The sequence below is a fragment of the Hemitrygon akajei genome, chromosome 28, assembly GCF_048418815.1.
Source record: "Hemitrygon akajei chromosome 28, sHemAka1.3, whole genome shotgun sequence".
Lineage (NCBI taxonomy): Eukaryota > Metazoa > Chordata > Chondrichthyes > Myliobatiformes > Dasyatidae > Hemitrygon > Hemitrygon akajei.
In genome coordinates, this window is record NC_133151.1 from 38,351,198 (window position 1) to 38,374,728 (window position 23,531).

Genomic DNA, 23,531 nt, shown 5'->3' on the forward strand with positions numbered 1-23,531 from the left:
TACACAGACTCACACACACAGACACAAACACATAGACACAGACACACACACTCACTCACACAGACACACACACAGACACACACACACAGACACAAACACACACTCTCACACTCACACACGCAGAGACACACACACTGTCACACACACTCACACACAGACACAAACACTCAGACACAGACGCACACACTCACACACACAGACACACACACACAGACACAAGCACATAGACACAGACACACACATTCACACACACACACACAGACCCACTTACACTGACACACGCACACAAATAGACACACACACAGACACACAGATACAGACACACACACTCACACAGACACAGAGGCACACACTCACAGACAAACACAGGCACACACACAAACACACTTACACTGATACACACTCACACACAGACACAAACACACAGACACAGACACACACACTCACACACTCACAGACACACACAGACACAGACACTCACACACAAACAGACACACATACAGACACAGACACACACACTCACACAGACACACACACACAGACACTCACACACAGACACAGACACACATATTCACAGACACACACACACAAACACACACACAGACACAGACACACACACTCACACAGACACACTCAGACACATACACAGACACAGACTCACACACACACAGACACAGACACACATATTCACAGAAACACACAGACAGACACACACACTCACACACACACTTACACTGACACACACACTTATAGACACACACACTCACACACACACACACAAACTTACACTGACACACACACAGAGACACACACACAGACATAGACACACCCACTCACACAGACACACACACACACAGACTCAGACACACACACACACACAAAGACACACACTCACACAAACACGGACACAGAAACACACACTCACACACACACACACACTTACACTGACACACACACAGAGACACACACACAGACATAGACACACCCACTCACACAGACACACACACACAGACTCAGACACACACACACACACAGAGACACACACTCACACACACACAGACACAGACACACACACTCACACATACACAGAGACACACACACACAGACACAGACACACACACTCACAGACACTCACAGACACACATACACACACTTACACTGACACACACAGACACAGACACACACACTCGCACAGACACGCACACACTCACACTCACACACACAGTTACACTGACACACACAGATACAGACACACACACTCACAGACACACACAGACACACACACACAGACACAGACACACACACTCACACACACACTCGGACACAAACACACAGACACACACACACACACTCACAGACACACACACACTCTGACACACACAGACAGAAACACATAGACACAGACACACGCTCACACACAGACACAGACACACACACAGACACAGTCACACACACTCACACAGGCACACACACACCCACAGACACAGACAAACACACTCACAAACACACACACACAGACACAAAAACACACAAACACAGACACACACTTTCACAGACACACACAGACACACAAACACAGAGACACACACACTCACACACAGAGACACACACACAGACACAGACACACACACTCACAGACAAACACAGAAACACACACACAGACACAGACACACACACTCACACAGACACAGCACACATACTCACACACACACCGACAAACACACACACTTACACTGACAAAGACACAGACACACATACTCACAGACACAAACTCATAGACACAGCCACACACACACAGACACAGACACACACACTCACAGACAAACACAGAAACACACACACAGACACAGACACAGACACACACACACACTCACACAGACACACACACACAGACACAGCACACACACTCACACACACACACCGACAAACACACACACTTACACTGACAAAGACACAGACACACATACTCACAGCCACAAACACATAGACACAGCCACACACACACACAGACACACACACACAGACACACACACTCACATACACACACATGCACAGACACACACTCACACACACACTCACACACACACAGAAACACACACTCACAGACACACACAAACGCACACACACACTTACACAGACACACACACACAGACACAAACACATAGACACAGACACACACACTCACTCACACAGACACACACACAGACACACACACACAGACACAAACACACTCTCACACTCACACACGCAGAGACACACACACTATCACACACACTCACACACAGACACAAACACACAGACACAGACGCACACACTCACACACACACAGACACACACACACAGACACACACACACAGACACAAGCACATAGACACAGACACACACATTCACACACACACACAGACACACACACACAGACAAACACACTCACACAGACACACACACACACCCACAGACACACTTACACTGGCACACACACAAATAGACCCACACACAGACACACAGACACAGAGACACACACTCACACAGACACAGAGACACACACTCACACACAGACACAGACACACACACTCACACACACAGACACACACACAGACACAGACACTCACACACAAACAGACACACATACAGACACAGACACACACACTCACACAGACACACAAACACACCCACAGACACAGACACACACACTCACAAACACACACAAACAGACACAGACAGACACAAACACAGACAAAGACACACACATTCACAGACACACACAGACACACACACACACACAGACACACACACGCACAGACACAGACACACACACAGACACAGACACTCACACTCACAGACACACACAGACACACACACAAACAGACACAGACACACACTCGCACAGACACACACTCACAGACACACACACACATTTGCACTGACACACACACACAAATACAGACACACACACTCACAGACACACACAGACACAGAAACGCACACTCGCACAGAAACACACAGACACACACAGACACACACACTCACACACACAGACACACACACACACTGACAGATACACACAGACACACACACACTTACACTGACACACACACAGACACAGACACACACACTCGCACAGACACGCACACATTCACACTCACACACACAGTTACACTGACACACACACAGACACAGACACACACTCTCACAGACACACAGACACACACACCCACTCACACACACACAGACACAGACACACACAGTCACAAACACATAGACACAGTCTCACCCACTCACACACACACAGACACACACACACAGACACAGACACACAGACACACACACTCACACAGACACACACACACAAATGGACACACACACAGACACACACACTCACACAGACACACAGACACAGAGACACACTCTCTCACACACACAGACTCAGACACCCACACTCACAGACACACACAGACACACACACTTACACTGACACAGACACACACACAAACACAGTTACACTGACACACACTCACACACAAACACAAACACACAGACACACACACTCACACACAGAGACACACACAGACACAAACACACACTCACACAGACACACTCACAGACACAGACACACACACGCACAGACACACACCCACACACTTACACTGACACACTCACATATAGACACACACACAGACACACACACTCACGCAGAAACACACACAGACTTAGACACTCACACACACACACACACACAGACACACACACTCACACACACAGAGACACACAGTCACACACACACATTCACAGACACACACACTCACACACACACACTTACACTGACACACACACAGACACACAGACACAGACAAACTCACTCAGACAGACACACACACACACAGATACATACACACATTTGCACTGATACTCACACAGAGACAGACACACACACTCACAGACACACACCCACTTACACTGACACACACAAAGACACAAACACACAGACACACACATTCACAGACACACACAGACACACACACACAGACACACACACCCACACACTTACACTGACACACACATATAGACACACACACAGACACGCACACTCACGCAGACAAACACACAGACTTAGACACACAGACTCACACACACACACACAGACACACCCACTCACACACACACACAGACACACACACTCACACACACAGAGACACACACACAGACACACACACTCACACACACAGACACAGACACACACACTCACACACACACACAGACACAGACACACACACACAGAGACACACACACACAGAGACACACACTCACACACACACAGACACAGACACACACACTCACACACACACAGAGACACACACACAGACACAGACACACACACACACAGACACACACTCACACACACACAGACACAGACACACACACACTCACACACACACAGACACAGACACACACGCTCACAGATACACACAGACACACATACACACACTTACACTGACACACACACAGACACAGAAACACACACTCACAGACACACACAGACACACACACACAGGCACAGGCACACTGACACAGACTCACACACACACTCGGACACAAACACACAGACACACACACACACTCACACAGGCACACACACACCCACAGACACAGACACACACACTCACAAACACACAGACACAGACACAAAAACACACAAACACAGACACACACATTCACAGACACACACAGACACACAAACAGAGACACACACTCACACACAGAGACACACACACAGACACAGACACACACACTCACAGACAAACACAGAAACACACACACAGACACAGACACAGACACACACACACTCACACAGACACACACACACAGACACAGCACACACACTCACACGCACACCGACAAACACACACACTTACACTGACAAAGACACAGACACACATACTCACAGCCACAAACACATAGACACAGCCACACACACACAGACACACACACACACACAGACACACACACTCACATACACACACATGCACAGACACACACTCACACACACACTCACACACACACAGAAACACACACTCACAGACACACACAAACGCACACACACACTTACACAGACACACACACACAGACACAAACACATAGACACAGACACACACACTCACTCACACAGACACACACACAGACACACACACACAGACACAAACACACTCTCACACTCACACACGCAGAGACACACACACTATCACACACACTCACACACAGACACAAACACACAGACACAGACGCACACACTCACACACAGACACAAACACACAGACACAGACGCACACACTCACACACACACAGACACACACACACAGACACAAGCACATAGACACAGACACACACATTCACACACACACACAGACACACACACACAGACAAACACACTCACACAGACACACACACACCCACAGACACACTTACACTGACACACACACAAATAGACACACACACAGACACACAGACACAGAGACACACACTCACAGACAAACACAGGCACACACAAACACACTTACACTGATACACACTCACACACAGACACAAACACACAGACACAGACACACACACAGACACACACACAGACACAGACACTCACACACAAACAGACACACATACAGACACAGACACACAAACACACCCACAGACACAGACACACACACTCACAAACACACACAAACAGACACAGACAGACACAAACACAGACAAAGACACACACATTCACAGACACACACACACACACACACACACAGACACACACACGCACAGACACAGACACACACACAGACACAGACACACACACTCACAGACACACACAGACACACACACAAACAGACACAGACACACACTCGCACAGACACACACACACAGACACACACAAACTCACACACACACACTTACACTGACACACACACAGACTCAGACACACACACTCACAGACACACACAGACACACACACACATTTGCACTGACACACACACACAAATACAGACACACACACTCACAGACACACACAGACACAGAAACGCACACTCGCACAGAAACACACAGACACACACAGACACACACACTCACACACACAGACACACACACACTGACAGATACACACAGACACACACACACTTACACTGACACAAACACAGACACAGACACACACACTCGCACAGACACGCACACATTCACACTCACACACACAGTTACACTGACACACACACAGACACAGACACACACTCTCACAGACACACAGACACACACACACACCCACTCACACACACACAGACACAGACACACACACAGACACAAACACATAGACACAGACACACCCACTCACACACACACAGACACACACACACAGTCACAGACACACAGACACACACACTCACACAGACACACACACACACAAATGGACACACACACAGACACACACACTCACACAGACACACACACAGACACAGAGACACACTCTCTCACACACACAGACTCAGACACCCACACTCACAGACACACTCAGACACACACACTTACACTGACACAGACACACACACAAACACAGTTACACTGACACACACTCACACACAGACACAAACACACAGACACACACACTCACACACACAGACACACACAGACACAAACACACACTCACACAGACACACTCACAGACACAGACACACACACACGCACAGACACACACCCACACACTTACACTGACACACTCACATATAGACACACACACAGACACACACACTCACGCAGAAACACACACAGACTTAGACACTCACACTCACACACACACACACAGACACACACACTCACACACACAGAGACACACACTCACACACACACAGACACACACACACACACTCACACACACACACTTACACTGACACACACACAGAGACACACACACAGACACACAGACACAGACAAACTCACTCACACAGACACACACATACACACACACAGATACACACACACATTTGCACTGATACACACAGAGACAGACACACACACTCACAGACACACACCCACTTACACTGACACACACAAAGACACAAACACACAGACACACACAGACACAGACACACACACTCAGACACACAAAGAGACACAGACACACACACACACAGACACACACTTTCACAGACACACACAGACACACACACACACAGACACACACACCCACACACTTACACTGACACACACATATAGACACACACAGACACGCACACTCACGCAGACACACACACAGACTTAGACACACAGACTCACACACACACACAGACACACCCACTCACACACACACAGATACACACACTCACACACACAGAGACACACACACAGACACACACACTCACACACACAGACAGAGACACACACACTCACACACACACACACACACAGACACAGACACACACACACAGAGACACACACTCACACATACACAGACACAGACACACACACTCACACACACACAGAGACACACACACACAGACACAGACACACACGCTCACAGACACACACAGACACACATACACACACTTACACTGACACACACACAGACACAGAAACACACACTCACACATACACTCACACACACACAGACACACACACAGACACACTGACACACAGACACAGACACACACACTCACACACACACTCACACAGACACACACACACAGACACACACACACACACACAGAGACACACACTCACACACACAGAGACACACACACAGACACACACACTCACACACACAGACACAGACACACACACAGTTGTTGAGAGCGCCCTCTTCTTTGTGGTGGCGTGTTGGGGAGGAAGCATTAAGAAGAAGGACGCCTCACGTCTTAATAAGCTGATAAGGAAGGCGGGCTCTGTCGTGGGCAAAGTACTGGAGAGTTTAACATCGGTAGCTGAGCGAAGGGCGCTGAGTAGGCTACGGTCAATTATGGAAAACTCTGAACATCCTCTACATAGCACCATCCAGAGACAGAGAAGCAGTTTCAGCGACAGGTTACTATTGATGCAATGCTCCTCAGACAGGATGAAGAGGTCAATACTCCCCAATGCCATTAGGCTTTACAATTCAACTGCCAAGACTTAAGAACTTTTTTTAAAGCTATTATTAATGCTTTTTGAGTTAGTGATTTAGATGCATATCATAATATTACTGAGTTAAGTATTGTATGTAATGAGTTTTTGCTACAACAAGTGTATGGGACATTGGAAAAAATGTTGAATTTCCCCATGGGGATGAATAAAGTATCTATCTATCTATCTATCTATCAGAGACACACACACAGACACACAGACACACAGACACAGACAAACTCACTCACACAGACACACACACACACAGACACAGATACACACACACATTTGCACTGACACACACACAGAGACAGACACACACACTCACAGACACACACCCACTTACACTGACACACACAAAGACACAAACACACAGACACACACAGACACAGACACACACACTCAGACACACACATTCACAAACACAAGCAGACAAACACACACACAGACACACACACCCACACACTTACACTGACACACACACTCACACATACACTCACACACACACAGACACACACACTCACACACACACAGAGAGACACACACAGGCACACACACACATACAGACACTCACACACACAGAAACACACACACACACAAACACTCACACACACACACACACAGACACACAGAGACACACACACACACACACACACACACACACACACACACACACACACACACACACACACACACACACACACACACACACACACACACCGTATAGCACTGCCCTGCCTTACGTGTGAGACAGGAGAGAGGGAGCCGGCTCCATGGGCGTCAGCTTGCTCTCCATATCGTACTGCCCTGGCTTATGTGTGAGACAGGAGAGAGAGAGCCGGCTCCATGGGCGTCAGCTTGCTCTCCGTATCGCCCTGCCCTGGCTTACATGTGAGACAGGAGAGAGAGAGCCGGCTCCATGGGCGTCAGCTTGCTCTCCATATCACGCTGCCCTGGTTTACGTGTGAGACAGGAGAGAGGGAGCCGGCTCCATGGGCGTCAGCTAGCTCTCCGTATCGCACTGTCCTGGCTTACGTGTGAGACAGGAGAGAGGGAGCCGGCTCCATGGGCGTCAGCTTGCTCTCCATATCGCACTGCCCTGGATTACGTGTGAGACAGGAGAGAGGGAGCCGGCTCCATGGGCGTCAGCTTGCTCTCCGTATGGCACTGCCCTGGCTTACGTGTGACACACGAGAGAAGGAGCCGGCTCCATGGGCGTCAGCTTGTTCTCCATATCTCACTGCCCTGGCTTACGTGTGACACACGAGAGAGGGAGCCGGCTCCATGGGCGTCAGCTTGCTCTACATATCACACTGCCCTGGCTTACGTGTGAGGCAGGAGAGAGGGAGCCGGCTCCATGGGCGTCAGCTTGCTCTCCATATCACACTGCCCTGGCTTACGTGTGAGACAGGAGAGAGGGAGCCGGCTCAATGGGCGTCAGCTTGCTCTCCGTATCGCACTGCCCTGGCATTCGTGTGAGACAGGAGAGAGGGAGCCGGCTCCATGGGTGTCAGCTTGCTCTCCGAATCGCACTGCCCTGGCTTACGTGTGAGACAGGAGAGAGGGAGCCGGCTCCATGGGCGTCAGCTTGCTCTCCGTATCGCACTGCCCTGGCTTACGTGTGAGACAGGAGAGAGGGAGCCGGCTCCATGGGCGTCAGCTTGCTCTCCATATCGCACTTCCATGGCTTACGTGTGAGACAGGAGAGAGGGAGCCGGCTCCATGGGTGTCAGCTTGCTCTCCGAATCGCACTGCCCTGGCTTACGTGTGAGACAGGAGAGAGGGAGCCGGCTCCATGGGCGTCAGCTTGCTCTCCATATCGCACTGCCCTGGCTTACGTGTGAGACAGGAGAGAGGGAGCCGGCTCCATGGGCGTCAGCTTGCTCTCCATATCGCACTTCCATGGCTTACGTGTGAGACACGAGAGAGGGAGCCGGCTCCATGGGCGTCAGCTTGTTCTCTTTATGGCACTGCCCCGGCTTACGTGTGAGACAGGAGAGAGGGAGCCGGCTCCATGGGCGTCAGCTTGCTCTCCATATCGTACTGCCGTGGCTTACGTGTGAGACAGGAGAGAGGGAGCCGGCTCCATGGGCGTCAGCTTGCTCTCCATATCGCACTTCCATGGCTTACGTGTGAGACAGGAGAGAGGGAGCCGGCTCCATGGGTGTCAGCTTGCTCTCCGAATCGCACTGCCCTGGCTTACGTGTGAGACAGGAGAGAGGGAGCCGGCTCCATGGGCGTCAGCTTGCTCTCCATATCGCACTGCCCTGGCTTACGTGTGAGACAGGAGAGAGGGAGCCGGCTCCATGGGCGTCAGCTTGCTCTCCATATCGCACTTCCATGGCTTACGTGTGAGACACGAGAGAGGGAGCCGGCTCCATGGGCGTCAGCTTGTTCTCTTTATGGCACTGCCCCGGCTTACGTGTGAGACAGGAGAGAGGGAGCCGGCTCCATGGGCGTCAGCTTGCTCTCCATATCGTACTGCCGTCGCTTACGTGTGAGACAGGAGAGAGGGAGCCGGCTCCATGGGCGTCAGCTTGCTCTCCATATCGCACTTCCATGGCTTACGTGTGAGACAGGAGAGAGGGAGCCGGCTCCATGGGCGTCAGCTTGTTCTCTTTATGGCACTGCCCCGGCTTACGTGTGAGACAGGAGAGAGGGAGCCGGCTCCATGGGCGTCAGCTTGCTCTCCATATCGTACTGCCGTGGCTTACGTGTGAGACAGGAGAGAGGGAGCCGGCTCCATGGGCGTCAGCTTGCTCTCCATATCGCACTGCCCTGGCTTACGTGTGAGACAGGAGAGAGGGAGCCGGCTCCATGGGCGTCAGCTTGCTCTCCGTATCGCACTGCCCTGGCTTTCGTGTGAGACAGGAGAGAGGGAGCCGGCTCCATGGGCGTCAGCTTGCTCTCCATATCGCACTGCCCTGGCTTACGTGTGAGACAGGAGAGAGGGAGCCGGCTCCATGGGCGTCGGCTTGCTCTCCATATCGCACTTCCGTGGCTTACGTGTGAGACAGGAGAGAGGGAGCCGGCTCCATGGGCGTCGGCTTGCTCTCCATATCGCACTGCCATGGCTTACGTGTGAGACAGGAGAGAGGGAGCCGGCTCCATGGGCGTCGGCTTGCTCTCCATATCGCACTGTCCTGGCTTACGTGTGAGACAGGAGAGAGGGAGCAGGCTCCATGGGCGTCAGCTTGCTCTCCGTAACGCACTGCCCTGGCTTACGTGTGAGACAGGAGAGAGGGAGCCGGATCCATGGGTGTCAGCTTGCTCTCCATATCGCACTGCCATGGCTTACGTGTGAGACTGGAGAGAGGGAGCCGGGTCCATGGGTGTCAGCTTGCTCTCCATATCGCACTGCCCTGGCTTACGTGTGAGACAGGAGAGAGGGAGCCGGATCCATGGGTGTCAGCTTGCTCTCCATATCGCACTGCCATGGCTTACGTGTGAGACAGGAGAGAGGGAGCCGGCTCCATGGGCGTCAGCTTGCTCTCCATATCGCACTGCCCTGGCTTACGTGTGAGACAGGAGAGAGAGAGCCGGCTCCATGGGCGTCAGCTTGCTCTCCGTATCGCACTGCACTGGCTTACGTGTGAGACAGGAGAGAGGGAGCCGGCTCCATGGGCGTCAGCTTGCTCTCCATATCGCACTGCACTGGCTTACGTGTGAGACAGGAGAGAGGGAGCCGGCTCCATGGGCGTCAGCTTGCTCTCCATATCGCACTGCCATGGCTTACGTGTGAGACAGGAGAGAGGGAGCCGGCTCCATGGGCGTCGGCTTGCTCTCCATATCGCACTGCCCTGGCTTACGTGTCAGACAGGAGAGAGGGAGCTGGTTCCATGGGCGTCAGCTTGCTCTCCGTAACGCACTGCCGAGCTTTCGTGTGAGACTGGAGAGAGGGAGACGGCTCCATGGGCATCAGCTTGCTCTCCGTATCGCACTGCCCTGGCTTACGTGTGAGACAGGAGAGAGGGAGCCGGCTCCATTGGCGTCAGCTTGCTCTCCATATCGCACTGCCCTGGCTTACGTGTGAGACAGGAGAGATGGAGCCGGCTCCATGGGCATCAGTTTGCTCTCCATATCGACTGCCCTGGCTTACGTGTGAGACAGGAGAGAGGGAGCCGGCTCCATTGGCGTCATCTTCCTCTCCATATCGCACTGCCCTGGCTTACGTGTGAGACAGGAGAGAGGGAGCCGGCTCCATGGGCGTCAGATTGCTCTCCATATCGCACTGCCCTGGCTTACGTGTCACACAGGAGAGAGGGAGCTGGCTCCATTGGCGTCAGCTTCCTCTCCATATCGCACTGCCCTGGCTTACGTGTGAGACAGGAGAGAGGGAGCCGGCTCCATGGGCGTCAGATTGCTCTCCATATCGCACTGCCCTGGCTTACGTGTCACACAGGAGAGAGGGAGCCGGCTCCATGGGCGTCAGCTTGATCTCCGTATCGCACTGTCCTGGCTTATGTGTGGCACAGGAGAGAGGGAGCCGGCTCCATGGGCGTCAGCTTGCTCTCCGTATCGCACTGCCCTGGCTTACGTGTGAGACAGTAGAGAGGGAGCCGGCTCCATGGGCGTCAGCTTGCTCTCCATATCGCGCTGCCCTGGATTACGTGTGGCACAGGAGAGAGGGAGCCGGCTCCATGGGCTCACACAGACACAAACACACATACACACACACTCACACACACAGACACACACACAGACACAGACGCACACACTCACAGACACACACAGACACACACACAAACAGACACAGACACACACTCGCACAGACACACACACACAGACACACACAGACACAGACACGCACACTCGCACAGAAACACACAGACACACACAGACACACACACTCACACACACAGACACACACACACACTAACAGATACAGACAGACACACACACTTACACTGACACACACACACAGACACAGACACACACACTCGCACAGACACGCACACACTCACACTCACACACACAGTTACACTGACACACACACAGACACAGACACACACACAGACACACACACACAGACACAGACTCACACACACTCACACACACACAGACACACACACAGACACAGGCACACACACACACCCAGACACAGACACACACAGACACAAACACATAGACACAGACACACACACTCACACACTCACACAGACACAAACACACACCCACAGACACACACACAAATAGACACACACACACAGACACACACAGACACACACACTCACACAGACACACACACACAGACACAGAGACACACTCTCTCACACCCACAGACACAGACACCAACACTCACAGACACACACAGACACACACACTTACACTGACACACACACACACCCACAGACACACTTACACTGACACACACACAAATAGACACGCACACAGACACACACACTCACAGACAAACACAGGCACACACACAAACACACTTACACTGATACACTCTCACACACAGTCACAAACACACAGACACAGACACACACACAGACACAGACACTCACACACAAACAGACACACATACAGACACAGACACACACACTCACACAGACACACAAACACACCCACAGACACAGACACACACACTCACAAACACACACAAACAGACACAGACAGACACAAACACAGACAAAGACACACACATTCACAGACACACACACAGACACACACACACAGACACACACACAGACACAGACACACTCACACACACACTTACACTGACACACACAGACTCAGACACACACACTCACAGACACACACAGACACACACACACAGACACACAGACACACACACTCACACAGACACACAAACAAATAGACACACACAGACATACACACTCACACAGACACACACACAGACACAGAGACACACTCTCTCACACACACAGACACAGACACCCACACTCACAGACACACACAGACACACACACACACAGACACACACACCCACACACTTACACTGACACACACATATAGACACACACACAGACACGCACACTCATGCAGACACACACACAGACTTAGACACACAGACTCACACACACACACAGACACACCCACTCACACACACACACAGACACACACACTCACACACACAGAGACACACACACAGACACACACACTCACACACACAGACACAGACACACACACTCACACACACACACACACACAGACACAGACACACACACACAGAGACACACACACACAGAGACACACACTCACACACACACAGACACAGACACACACACTCACACACACACAGAGACACACACACACAGACACAGACACACACACACACAGACACACACACACAGAGACACACACTCACACACACACAGACACAGACACACACACTCACACACACACAGAGACACACACACAGACACAGACACACACGCTCACAGACACACACAGACACACATACACACACTTACACTGACACACACACAGACACAGAAACACACACTCACACATACACTCACACACACACAGACACACACACAGACACACTGACACAAAGACACAGACACACACACTCACACACACACTCACACAGACACACACACACAGTCACAGACACACACACAGAGACACACACTCACACACACACAGACACAGACACACACACTCACACACACACAGAGACACACACACACAGACACAGACATACACGCTCACAGACACACACAGACACACATACACACACTTACACTGACACACACACAGACACAGAAACACACACTCACACATACACTCACACACACACAGACACACACACTGACACACACACAGACTTAGACACACAGACTCACACACACACACAGACTCACACACAGACTTAGACACACACACAGACACACCCACTCACACACACACACAGACACACACACTCACACAGACTTAGACACACAGACTCACACACACACAGACACACCCACTCACACACACACACAGACACACACACTCACACACACAGAGACACACACACAGACACACACACTCACACACACAGACACAGACACACACACTCACACACACACACACACAGACACAGACACACACACACAGAGACACACACTCACACACACACAGACACAGACACACACACTCACACACACACAGAGACACACACACAGACACAGACACACACACACAGAGACACACACACACACAGACACTCACACACACACAGACACACACTCACACACACACACTCACACACACACTCACACAGACACACACACTCACACACACACACAGACACACACACTCACACACACAGAGACACACACACAGACACACACACTCACACACACAGACACAGACACACACACAGTTGTTGAGAGCGCCCTCTTCTTTGTGGTGGCGTGTTGGGGAGGAAGCATTAAGAAGAAGGACGCCTCACGTCTTAATAAGCTGATAAGGAAGGCGGGCTCTGTCGTGGGCAAAGTACTGGAGAGTTTAACATCGGTAGCTGAGCGAAGGGCGCTGAGTAGGCTACGGTCAATTATGGAAAACCCTGAACATCCTCTACATAGCACCATCCAGAGACAGAGAAGCAGTTTCAGCGACAGGTTACTGTCGATGCAATGCTCCTCAGACAGGATGAAGAGGTAAATACTCCCCAATGCCATTAGGCTTTACAATTCAACTGCCAGGACTTAAGAACTTTTTTTAAAGCTATTATTAATGCTTTTTGAGTTAGTGATTTAGATGCATATCATATTATTACTGAGTTAAGTATTGTATGTAATGAGTTTTTGCTACAACAAGTGTATGGGACATTGGAAAAAATGTTGAATTTCCCCATGGGGATGAATAAAGTATCTATCTATCTATCTATCTATCAGAGACACACACACAGACACACAGACACACAGACACAGACAAACTCACTCACACAGACACACACACACACAGACACAGATACACACACACATATGCACTGACACAGACACAGAGACAGACACACACACTCACAGACACACACCCACTTACACTGACACACACAAAGACACACACAGACACAGACACACACACTCAGACACACACATTCACAAACACACACAGACAAACACACACACAGACACACACACCCACACACTTACACTGACACACACACTCACACATACACTCACACACACACACAGAGACACACACAGGCACACACACACATACAGACACTCACACACACAGAAACACACACACACACAAACACTCACACACATACACACAGACACACAGAGACACACACACACAAACACACACACAGACACACACCGTATAGCACTGCCCTGGCTTACGTGTGAGACATAAGAGAGGGAGCCGGCTCCATGGGCGTCAGCTTGCTCTCCGTATCGTACTACCCTGGCTTACGTGTGAGACAGGAGAGAGGGAGCCGGCTCCATGGGCGTCAGCTTGCTCTCCATATCGCACGGCCCTGGCTTACGTGTGAGACAGGAGAGAGGGAGCCGGCTCCATGGGCGTCAGCTTGCTCTCCATATCGTACTGCCCTGGTTTATGTGTGAGACACGAGAGATGGAGCCGGCTCCATGGGCGTCAGCTTGCTCTCCGTATCGCCCTGCCCTGGCTTACGTGTGAGACAGGAGAGAGAGAGCCGGCTCCATGGGCGTCAGCTTGCTCTCCATATCACACTGCCCTGGCTTACGTGTGAGACAGGAGAGATGGAGCCGGCTCCATGGGCGTCAGCTTGCTCTCCATATCACACTGCCCTGGCTTACGTGTGAGACAGGAGAGAGGGAGCCGGCTCCATGGGCGTCAGCTTGCTCTCCATATCACACTGCCCTGGTTTACGTGTGAGACAGGAGAGAGGGAGCCGGCTCCATGGGCGTCAGCTTGCTCTCCATATCACGCTGCCCTGGTTTACGTGTGAGACAGGAGAGAGGGAGCCGGCTCCATGGGCGTCAGCTAGCTCTCCGTATCGCACTGTCCTGGCTTACGTGTGAGACAGGAGAGAGGGAGCCGGCTCCATGGGCGTCAGCTTGCTCTCCGTATCGCACTGCCCTGGATTACGTGTGAGACAGGAGAGAGGGAGCCGGCTCCATGGGCGTCAGCTTGCTCTCCGTATCGCACTGCCCTGGCTTACGTGTGACACACGAGAGAGGGAGCCGGCTCCATGGGCATCAGCTTGCTCTCCATATCACACTGCCCTGGCTTACGTGTGAGACAGGAGAGAGGGAGCCGGCTCCATGGGCGTCAGCTTGCTCTCCATATCACACTGCCCTGGCTTACGTGTGAGACAGGAGAGAGGGAGCCGGCTCCATGGGCGTCAGCTTGCTCTCCGTATCGCACTGCCCTGGCATTCATGTGAGACAGGAGAGAGGGAGCCGGCTCCATGGGTGTCAGCTTGCTCTCCGTATCGCACTGCCCTGGCTTACGTGTGAGACAGGAGAGAGGGAGCCGGCTCCATGGGCGTCAGCTTGCTCTCCGTATCGCACTACCCTGGCTTACGTGTGAGACACGAGAGAGGGAGCCGGCTCCATGGGCGTCAGCTTGCTCTCCATATCACACTGCCCTGGCTTACGTGTGAGACAGGAGAGAGGGAGCCGGCTCCATGGGCGTCAGCTTGCTCTCCGTATCGCACTGCCCTGGCATTCATGTGAGACAGGAGAGAGGGAGCCGGCTCCATGGGTGTCAGCTTGCTCTCCGTATCGCACTGCCCTGGCTTACGTGTGAGACAGGAGAGAGGGAGCCGGCTCCATGGGCGTCAGCTTGCTCTCCGTATCGCACTGCCCTGGCTTACGTGTGAGACAGGAGAGAGGGAGCCGGCTCCATGGGCGTCAGCTTGCTCTCCATATCGCACTGCCCTGGCTTACGTGTGAGACAGGAGAGAGGGAGCAGGCTCCATGGGCGTCAGCTTGCTCTCCGTAACGCACTGCCCTGGCTTACGTGTGAGACAGGAGAGAGGGAGCCGGATCTATGGGCGTCAGCTTGCTCTCCATATCGCACTGCCATGGCTTACGTGTGAGACAGGAGAGAGGGAGCCGGCTCCATGGGCGTCAGCTTGCTCTCCATATCGCACTGCCCTGGCTTACGTGTGAGACAGGAGAGAGAGAGCCGGCTCCATGGGCGTCAGCTTGCTCTCCGTATCGCACTGCACTGGCTTACGTGTGAGACAGGAGAGAGGGAGCCGGCTCCATGGGCGTCAGCTTGCTCTCCATATCGCACTGCACTGGCTTACGTGTGAGACAGGAGAGAGGGAGCCGGCTCCATGGGCGTCAGCTTGCTCTCCATATCGCACTGCCATGGCTTACGTGTGAGACAGGAGAGAGGGAGCCGGCTCCAAGGGCGTCGGCTTGCTCTCCATATCGCACTGCCCTGGCTTACGTGTCAGACAGGAGAGAGGGAGCTGGTTCCATGGGCGTCAGCTTGCTCTCCGTAACGCACTGCCGAGCTTTCGTGTGAGACTGGAGAGAGGGAGACGGCTCCATGGGCGTCAGCTTGCTCTCCGTATTGCACTGCCCTGGCTTACGTGTGAGACAGGAGAGAGGGAGCCGGCTCCATTGGCGTCAGCTTGCTCTCCATATCGCACTGCCCTGGCTTACGTGTGAGACAGGAGAGAGGGAGCCGGCTCCATGGGCATCAGTTTGCTCTCCATATCGCACTGCCCTGGCTTACGTGTGAGACAGGAGAGAGGGAGCCGGCTCCATTGGCGTCAGCTTGCTCTCCATATCGCACTGCCCTGGCTTACGTGTGAGACAGGAGAGAGGGAGCCGGCTCCATGGGCGTCAGATTGCTCTCCATATCGCACTGCCCTGGCTTACGTGTCACACAGGAGAGAGGGAGCCGGCTCCATGGGCGTCAGCTTGATCTCCGTATCACACTGTCCTGGCTTACGTGTGGCACAGGAGAGAGGGAGCCGGCTCCATGGGCGTCAGCTTGATCTCCGTATCGCACTGCCCTGGCTTACGTGTGAGACAGTAGAGAGGGAGCCGGCTCCATGGGCGTCAGCTTGCTCTCCATATCGCACTGCCCTGGATTACGTGTGGCACAGGAGAGAGGGAGCCGGCTCCATGGGCTCACACAGACACAAACACAGATACACACACACTCACACACACAGACACACACACAGACACAGACGCACACACTCACAGACACACACAGACACACACTCGCACAGACACACACACACAGACACACACAGACACAGACACGCACACTCGCACAGAAACACACAGACACACACAGACACACACACTCACACACACAGACACACACACACAGACACACACACACTGACAGATACAGACAGACACACACACTTACACTGACACACACACACAGACACAGACACACACACTCGCACAGACACGCACACACTCACACTCACACACACAGTTACACTGACACACACACAGACACAGACACACACACTCACAGACACACGCAGACGCGCACACACAGACACAGACTCACACACACTCACACACACACAGACACACACACACAGACACACACACAGACACAGGCACACACACACACCCAGACACAGACACACACAGACACAAACACATAGACACAGACACACACACTCACACACACACACAGACACACACACACAGACTCAGACACACAGACACACACACTCACACAGACACACACACACACCCACAGACACACACACAAATAGACACACACACAGACACACACAGACACACACACACTCACACAGACACACACACAGACACAGAGACACACTCTCTCACACCCACAGACACAGACACCCACACTCACAGACACACACACACTTACACTGACACACACACACACCCACAGACACACTTACACTGACACACACACGAATAGACGCGCACACAGACACACACACTCACAGACAAACACAGGCACACACACAAACACACTTACACTGATACACTATCACACACAGTCACAAACACACAGACACAGACACACACACAGACACAGACACTCACACACAAACAGACACACATACAGACACAGACACACACACTCACACAGACACACAAACACACCCACAGACAGACACACACACTCACAAACACACACAAACAGACACAGACAGACACAAACACAGACAAAGACACACACATTCACAGACACACACACAGACACACACACACACAGACATACACACAGACACAGACACACACACACTCACAGACACACACAGACACACACACAAATAGACACAGACACACACTCGCACAGACACACACACACAGACACACACACACTCTCACACATACACTTACACTGACACACACAGACTCAGACACACACACTCACAGACACACACAGACACACACACACAGACACAGACACACAGACACACACACTCACACAGACACACACACAAACACCCACAGACACACACACAAATAGACACACACAGACACACACACTCACACAGACACACACACACAGACACAGAGACACACTCTCTCACACACACAGACACAGACACTCACACTCACAGACACACACAGACACACACACACTTACACTGACACACACACTGACACAGACACACACACAAACACAGTTACACTGACACAGACTCACACACAAACACATACACACAGACACACACACTCACACACACAGACACACACACAGACACAAACACACACTCACACAGACACACTCACACACACACACCGACAAACACACACACTTACACTGACAAAGACACAGACACACATACTCACAGCCACAAACACATAGACACAGCCACACACACACACAGACACACACACACACACACACACACACACTCACATACACACACATGCACAGACACACACTCACACACAGAAACACACACACACAGACACACACACTCACACACAGAGACACACACACACACAGACACACACACTCACACACACACACTCTTACACTGACAAACAGACACAGACACACACACTCACACACTCTCACACAGACACACACACACAGAGACACACACTCACACACACACAGACACAGACACACACACTCACACAGACACACACACACAGAAACACACACTCACAGACACACACAGACACACATACACACACTTACTCTGATACACACACAGACACAGAAACACACGCTCACACACACACACCGACACACACAAACACTTACACTGACAAAGACACAGACACACATACTCACAGCCACAAACACATAGACACAGCCACACACACACACACAGACACACACACACAGACACACACACTCACATACACACACATGCACAGACACACACTCAAACACACACTCACACACACACAGAAACACACAGTCACAGACACACACAAACGCACACACACACTTACACAGACACACACACACAGACACAAACACATAGACACAGACACACACACTCACTCACACAGACACACACACAGACACACACACACACAGACACAAACACACACTCTCACACTCACACACGCAGAGACACACACACTGTCACACACACACACAGACACAAACACTCAGACACAGACGCACACACTCACACACACACAGACACAAGCACATAGACACAGACACACACATTCACACACACACAGACAAACACACTCACACAGACACACACACACACCCACAGACACACTTACACTGACACACACACAAATAGACACACACACAGACACACAGACAAAGACACACACACTCACACAGACACAGAGACACACACTCACAGACAAACACAGGCACACACACAAACACACTTACACTGATACACACTCACACACAGACACAAACACACAGACACAGACACACACACTCACACACACACAGACACACACACAGACACAGACACTCACACACAAACAGACACACATACAGACACAGACACACACACTCACACAGACACACAAACACACCCACAGACACAGACACACACACTCACAAACACACACAAACAGACACAGACAGACACAAACACAGACAAAGACACACACATTCACAGACACACACAGACACACACACACACAGACACACACACACACTGACAGATACAGACAGACACACACACTTACACTGACACACACACACAGACACAGACACACACACTCGCACAGACACGCACACACTCACACTCACACACACAGTTACACTGACACACACACAGACACAGACACACACACTCACAGACACACACAGACGCACACACACAGACACAGACTCACACACACTCACACACACACAGACACACACACACAGACACACACACACAGACACACACACAGACACAGGCACACACACACACCCAGACACAGACACACACAGACACAAACACATAGACACAGAGACACACACTCACACACACACAGACACAAAAACACAGACTCAGACACACAGACACACACACTCACACAGACACACACACACACCCACAGACACACACACAAATAGACACACACACAGACACACACACTCACACAGACACACACACACAGACACAGAGACACACTCACATACACACACATGCACAGACACACACTCACACACAGACACACACACTCACACACAGAGACACACACACAGACACACACACACACACTGACACACACACTCACACACACACACTCTTACACTGACACACACACAGAGACACACACACAGACACACTGACACACAGACACAGACACACACACTCACACACACTCACACAGACACACACACACAGAGACACACACTCACACACACACAGACACAGACACACACACTCACACACACACAGACACACACACACAGAAACACACACTCACAGACACACACAGACACACACACACACACTTACTCTGATACACACACAGACACAGAAACACACGCTCACACACACACACCGACACACACAAACACTTACACTGACAAAGACACAGACACACATACTCACAGCCACAAACACATAGACACAGCCACACACACACACACAGACACACACACACAGACACACACACTCACATACACACACATGCACAGACACACACTCAAACACACACTCACACACACACAGAAACACACACTCACAGACACACACAAACGCACACACACACTTACACAGACACACACACACAGACACAAACACATAGACACAGACACACACACTCACTCACACAGACACACACACAGACACACACACACAGACACAAACACACACTCTCACACTCACACACGCAGAGACACACACACTGTCACACACACACTCGCACAGACACGCACACACTCACACACACAGTTACACTGACACACACACAGACACAGACACACACACTCACAGACACACACAGACGCACACACACAGACACAGACTCACACACACTCACACACACACACAGACACACACACACAGACACACACACAGACACAGGCACACACAGACACAAACACAT